This window comes from Hibiscus syriacus, unplaced genomic scaffold (assembly GCF_006381635.1).
Source record: "Hibiscus syriacus cultivar Baekdansim isolate YM2019G1 unplaced genomic scaffold, ASM638163v2 tig00017996_pilon, whole genome shotgun sequence".
Taxonomy (NCBI): domain Eukaryota; kingdom Viridiplantae; phylum Streptophyta; class Magnoliopsida; order Malvales; family Malvaceae; genus Hibiscus; species Hibiscus syriacus.
Genome location: NW_024062422.1, coordinates 35,463 through 42,670, shown reverse-complemented (window position 1 = coordinate 42,670; position 7,208 = coordinate 35,463). Strand labels below are relative to the sequence as shown.

Sequence of the window (7,208 nt, the reverse complement as noted above, 5' to 3'; positions counted from 1 at the left end):
TGGTTTAAGCTGAGGTATACTCTTTTCGGTGACAATATGGAGTCTTTGGAGGAATAGAAACGAAAGGGTCTTCGAAGAGAAGGGAGAAAATCGAAGTCGGGTGGCGCATTACGCACATAAGTTGGCAAGGGATACGAGATCAGCGTTGATGACAACATACAGACTCGTGATGAGAGAACTGGTTTGGGTAAGATAGATGAATCCTTCGGAAAGTTGTTGGATCATTAACACGGATGTGAGGTGTAAAGTAAACACGGAGTTGGCACAGCGGGAGGAATAATCAGGGACGAGAATGGCGATTGGATAGGTGGGTTTATGTTGAAAATTGCCAGAACAAACAGCGCCTCCGCGGAACTATGGGGAGACAGACAGGGGCTTAAGGAAAAAACTATTGTTCAAAGAGAGACATGGGGGATGGTTTAAGCTGGGGTATACTCTTCTCATTGACAATATGGAGTCTTTGGAAGAACAGGTCTTCGAAGATAAGAGAGAAAATCCAAGTCGGGTGAAGAATTACGCACATAAGCTGGCAAGGGATACGAGATCAGCGTTGACGACAACATACAAACTCGTGACGAGAGAGCTGGTTTGGGTAAGATAGATGAAACCTTCGGCAAGTTATTGAAGGCTTGAGAAACACTGAATTATTCTTTTTGCCTCCAAATTCAACATAGAAACTTCATTCATGTGATGCTAGAATTATTATAGCAGTTAAGATTTATTATCAGTGTTGCTTTCATTCTAGCATCTTGGAAAGTTACGAGAAAGGAGAACTAAATCCTGAAAAGGTTAATGTATTCGATACAAGTCATTTTATTAATGTTGTTTGGAATATTGATGTGAAGCCTACAACTATTGCAAATTATTTTCGACATTATAAAATTTGGATCGATAAATATATGCCTCTCAAACAAGAAATTGGTGATGTTGAAGGTATTCATTAATCTTCAATTGAGTCACTTATGGATGAAGAAATTATTCAAGGAGTAATGGATGTGCCAACTGATGACGAGTAAGATCCAGATAATAGTAATGTTTTATCATATGTTTCTCCAAAAGAGGCTTATTTATCCATGGACAGTGGCGGATCCAAAAAAAATTCAAAGGTGGGCACACATATATTTATCCATTAAAAATTTTGAATGGCGCAGCAAATATTATTGGACCGCCTTCTGTGGACCGGAGATTCCTAAGCCACAATCAAGATGTGGACTCTGCTTAAAAGTAAGCGCCCTTTGTTTTCAAGCAAAATAAATTTGTTTCTGTTTTACTGGAAACCATGCGTGCATGAATTGACAGAATGCATATATGCATGCAGGTGACCAACACTGCCAATGGAAAAATCGTGACGGTGAGAGTGCTGGATACATGCACCAGGCCAAGTTTGGATTTGGACTTTCCAGCGTTTTCTGAGATCATGGATGACAAAGGCATGCAAGACGGGCATCTTACAGTGAACTACGAATTTATGGATTGTGGTGATGATCCTACACTTCGTCTCCATCATGCACTATAATATTTAACCTTAAATTTCATTTTAAACCTCAGATCCCCACTTGGTTTCATCATCAACATATTAGATAAATAAATAAATATGCGGCTACTGCATGTAATAGCTAGCTAGCTAGCTTGCTCTTCAATTTGTAATAATGATCATCCTGTATAACAAGTGTACGTGGGATTCCTGATCACTGCTTAATTATCAACTCGTTTGCCTGCTTGTATGCATTACTCTCTATTGCACCTCCCAAGGTCCATAATATCATTATTATCTAATTATAGCATCAGGCTCATTTAAGTGAAATACTAAAGCACTCGTTGTTTCTTATTTTGTTGCAACAAGACATGAACTAACCGTATACGAGGCAAAAGGTGATCTGATATGTTCTTTTTTCTATTTAATAAGACAGACTTTGCTAAGAAAAAAAAACAGTATACGCTAATAATCTCTCTTTTAAAACCCCCTCAACAGTATGGCTCAAACATTCAACGTGTATCACTAATCATAATATCAAACAATAGTCGAAGCACAATAATAAGTTCAGAGAAAAAAAGCCCAAAAGAAATCTATTATCAACAATTGCCCATCTTTATCCATTATTTTTGAATAAGTATCATAATACTTGCAATGATTAAAATGAACTCAAGTGGTGAAAAATACCAAAATATTCTTAAAATTAATAATTATTTTTTAAGGTCTAAACTCTAAAAGTGAGTAAAATACACTTAGGATCATTAATGGATCTCGAAAACAACAGAACACAAAACTCCCCTCAACAGTATGGCTCAAACATTCAACGTGCATCACCAATCATAATAGAAACAATAGTCGAAGCACAATAATATGTTCAGAAACCAAGTCAAAAGAAATCTAGTTTCAACAATTGCCCATCTTTATCCATTATTTTTGTAATGACCCGGACAAGGAAATCTCAAGGAAAACCTTGAGATTAGGATTAAACCAAATCGAATAAATAATAAGTAAATTAGTAAGCTCAAGGAAATCTTGAGAAGAAATGACAAAAATAAGGGACTAAATGGGCAATTCATTCCTTTTCAAATAAAAATCTATCCTAAGCCTAAATATATTGAAAACTATGGTGGGTTCTAGAAGGGGGAGAGAAAAGGAAAGTAATTTCATCTCCATTCCTTTTCCATCAATTGTTTTCCGCTTATTCCATCTATCTTCCTCATAAAGGTGATTAAGGGTGAAGGCATACGAATTAAGGTAAGAATTAATCCTTTAATGCAGTGGGTTTTTCTGCAAAAGAGAGAACTTCCATGTGAAGGGGAGGGATTTTGAGTTTTGGAAGAATCACAAATGTTAGGTTTTAATTGGATATGATCGTGGCTTAAAATGAGGGGAGAAAGGTTAAAAAACTTAGTCATGTGTTGTTAGCATTATTCTTTTGTTCTTTTTGTCTGATCTCTTCCTATTTTAGAGAAAGAAATTAGGGGATCATCTCAATCAAAGGGCAAGGAGAAAGCTTGAAGGTGAGGAAGGAGGAGGTATCCACCCTAGCTATTTAATTTAAGATAATGTGCTCTTATTCTTGGTTGATCCATATGATTATAAGGTAAAGTAATTGAAAGTGTAGTTGTATGTTCGGGTGACTCGGTGTCACTCCGATTTAATCCTTATTACTATTTGATATGTGAAATCATAAGTTTAGTGCTGGAATTACGTATTCATTTTACTAGTGTAAGTCAATGTTAAGTTTCACTCCTTGACTTATGTGAAAAGTTTAGTGTTGGAATTACGTATTCATTTCACTGGTTTAAGTCAACGTTAAATTTAACTACTGGAATTAGGTGATAAGTTTAATGCTGGAATTATGCATTCATTTCGCTGGTGTAAGTCAATGTTAAGTTTCACTGCAGGAATTATGTGATAAGTTTAATGCTGGAATTATGTATTCGTTTCACTGGTGTAAGTCAATGTTAAATTTCACTGCAGGAATTATGTGATAAGTTTAGTGCTGGAATTACGTATTCATTTCACTAATGTAAGTCAATGTTAAGCTTCAAAGTTTAGTGTTGAAGTTACGTATTCATTTCACTGATGTAAGTCAATGTTAAGTTTCGCTACTAGAATTATGTGATAAGTTTAGTGTTTCAATTACATATTCATTTTACTGGTGTAAGTCAATGTTAAATTTCATTGTTGGAATTAGGTGATAAGTTTATTGCTGAAATTAGGTATTCATTTCACTGGTGTAAGTCAATGTTAAGTTTCACTACTGGAATTATGTGATAAGTTTAGCGCTGGAATTATGTTTTCATTTCACTGATGTAAGTCAATGTTAAGTTTCACTGTTGAAATTATGTGATAAGTTCAGTGATAGAATTATATATTCATTTCACTGGTGTAAGTCAATATTAAGTTTCACTGCTGAAATCACATCATAAGTTTAGTGCTAGAATTACATATTCATTTCACTGGTGTAAGTCAATGTTAAGTTCACTGCTAGAATTGTGATGTGTTTAATTTAGTGTTGGAATTACTTGTTAATGTTCACGGTTGTAAATATGTGTTATGACATATGTTATGACAATAAGATAAAATATGTATGGAAGCGTGAACGAAAGCTAGGTGAATGATAAAGAGCTACGGCTCACTTGGTATGCAAATATATGTAATCGTGAGTATTCCGGGTGACTCACACAGGAGCTTCGAATGATTAGAGTGACTCGCAAGGGAGCACCTAATCGTGATTATTCTTGGTGACTCGTACGAAAGCCCCGAAGGATTATAGTGACTAACACGGGAGCACCTAATCATAATTTTTTCGGGTGACTTGCACGGGAGCACCTAATCGTAATTATTTCGGTTGACTCGCACTGGAGCTCCGAAGGATTAGAGTGACTCACAAGGGAGCATATTATTGTATTTGCTACCAGCAAACTCGTACGGGAGCCCTGAAGTGATCCAAGTGCCTTACATGGGGTATTTACAATGTTTATAATTATGCGATCATAATATTAATGATAATGCTAATTCCTTGGACTAAATGATATAGCGACTGTTGGGAAAATGTTTATTTATATGCATGAACTTTGGAAGATTACAGTATATGCACTTCTCATTTACATTACTTAACTTATAATATATAAATCTCACAGGATAATTGTACATTTCTGGACTCTTGTGGCTCACTCTTTAAATTGTTTGATATCTCAGGATTGTAGAGGTAGATTGTCACCATCATCGTGCAATCCCCAAGAAGACCACGTGAATTCTACTTTGTGATTTTTTTTCTTCATATGAAATAATCGTACTAAAAGAAAATTTATTGGGAGTTGGACACAATTTTTAGTGAAGAAATCAAGTAATTATTAATTATTGAATTTTATTTAAGAAACATTAAATATTAATTATTATTGTTACAGATCATCTATTTTAATTATTAATTTTTATACATCTGCATGTGATTTTCATGCTTCTCTTGCTCTTCTTATTTTTATTAGCATCGATGCAGGCAGTCTCCCTTCTTACTTAAATTATTATTTTTACCATTATTTATTTGGTATAATTTTTTATTTGTAAAAATTATCATCCATGATCTTAAAATAATTATTAAATTTTTAATTTCGATATACTAAATTACATCCCTAAAATATGAATCACTGAATTATTTGAATTCTGTCGAAACAGTTTTTTCGAAAGGGTAAAAGGGGTTCTTGTTTCAAAAAAATTTTTATGACTGGTTAATGATAAAACATGGTTTGAGGAGTCGTCATCAATATTTGATTAGGGTGTGATTGGGCATCCAAAAATGTATTTCTTATTTTAATAAAATATTAATTTTAGTTAAAACAACAAACTTGCGGTCTGTGTTACCAAAATTCGAGTTTGGGAGTCGGTTACGTGTGGGGAAGGATTAGCACCCCCACAGCGCCCTAAATCGGTACCTAGTCGATTAATTAGTTGACTTTGCAATGAAATTTATGAGTTCGAGTCTAATTTAATTTAAGATCCCCTAAAAATAATATTCTTTGAATTTTTGGAAGAAACACGATAATACTTAATTATTTTCTATCGAGAAGAATCGATCTCTCATACCTTAAAGCAATCGATTCTCACTCCAATCAAAATAAATAAATATTAAAATTCCATTCTAAAGTTCATTATTGATTCAAAATAACAACACCCAAAATAATTTTAAGAGAAAAAAAATGATAATATCTAATTATTTCCAATCGAGAATAAATGATCTTTCATGCCCTTAAAACAGTCATTTATTACTCTAATCGAAATGAAGAGATATTACTATTTCGTCTCAAAATTCAATATTGATCCGAGTGAAAACGATAATATCTAATGATTTCCAATCGAGAATAAATGACCTCTCATACCTTAAACCAGTCATTTATTGCTCCAATCGAAATGAAGAGATATCACCATTTCGTCTTAAAAAATCAATATTGATTCCAGAGAAAACGGTAATATCGAATTATTTCCAATTGAGAATAAATGACCTCTCATGCCTTAAAGCAATCATTTATTACTCCAACTGAAATGAAAATATTTTACTATTCTCAATATCGGTTCGAATGTTATTATTTTGAAAACCCATTGGAAAACACATGAAAAAATAAAGCAAATTAAAAGCATTTATCAAGCAAGTATAATTAATTATTTATTTTACCAATATTTATGAGAATAAGGATGTTCAATTATTTAAATATCTCGAGACGAGACCTTAGATTCGATCTAACAATCTTTTCTCGATGAATTTAATTTAAAGAACATGATATTTTCTCAATCCCCAAATTTTAAAATGAATTCGGTTTAATTCGTGACACTAAATGGGATATACTTTCGTTTTAAAATTATCTAAAGTGACTTTCTTATAAGTTAAAACAGTCACTTTACGACAATATTAAAAAGAACGAATATTACCCTTAGTCAATTTATTTTGAATCGAGTCAAGAGATGCTTATGAGGGTATAATTCAAAATTTATTAAGGACTAAAATGAACTAACATGCAACCAACATGCAAAAATTAAAATAAAATAAAGTATAGAAGTGACTAAAATGAGCATGCTTACTATTGGGTGCTAAAATTACAAAGAATAAAAATAAACAAAACATGGGGACTAAATTAAAATAAACTAAAATTGCATGGCCAAATTAAAATAAATAAAAAGAAAGATTCTGGTTCGAAATATAAACATGCAGAAACCACAGGGGCTATTTCCTAAATATTCCTTTTTTCCTAGCCTAAAATATTCATTCGAATAAAAAAAGGAAAATTATTAAATCAGTCCATAAGCATTTAAAAAAATTAAACAGTCACTACACATGACCAAAATGTAAAAACACGCTCAACATACTGGGACTAAATAGAAAATAACCCTAAAAATATATAACATGCATAAAAATGGGTAAATTACAAAAACAGTCTCTATAGGTGACTAGCATGCAAAAACACGCTAAAGTTATGGGGACTAAACAAAAATTAAACCAAAAATTTATAACATGCACAAGAAACGTGTAAATTACAAAAGCGATCCCTACAAGTGACTATTTTGCAAAAACGCGGCTAAACTTGGGGAACCTAAACATGATTTCCCCCGAAACTCCCTCTATATGTACAACCTTTGTTTTTTTCATTTTAACTGATTTCTCAAAAAAAGTTTAAAAACGCTTTTTTCTCTCTCTTCCTTTCTTCGGCCGGTCTACTATCGGTCGCCTTTCTCTGCC

The 7,208-nt window shown here is 33.0% G+C and overlaps 1 long non-coding RNA gene across 2 annotated transcripts; it reads left to right on the top strand.

The window, feature by feature from the left end:
* Window positions 1–2,619: 2,619 nt before the first annotated feature.
* On the top strand, window positions 2,620–4,798 carry LOC120208990. Of its 2 annotated transcripts, XR_005524367.1 has the most exons (4): window positions 2,620–2,728; window positions 2,943–3,009; window positions 4,169–4,447; window positions 4,682–4,798. It is a non-coding gene; the product is annotated as an uncharacterized LOC120208990 (long non-coding RNA). The 2 variants fall into 2 exon arrangements; XR_005524368.1 differs by lacking the exon at window positions 4,169–4,447.
* Window positions 4,799–7,208: the final 2,410 nt, after the last annotated feature.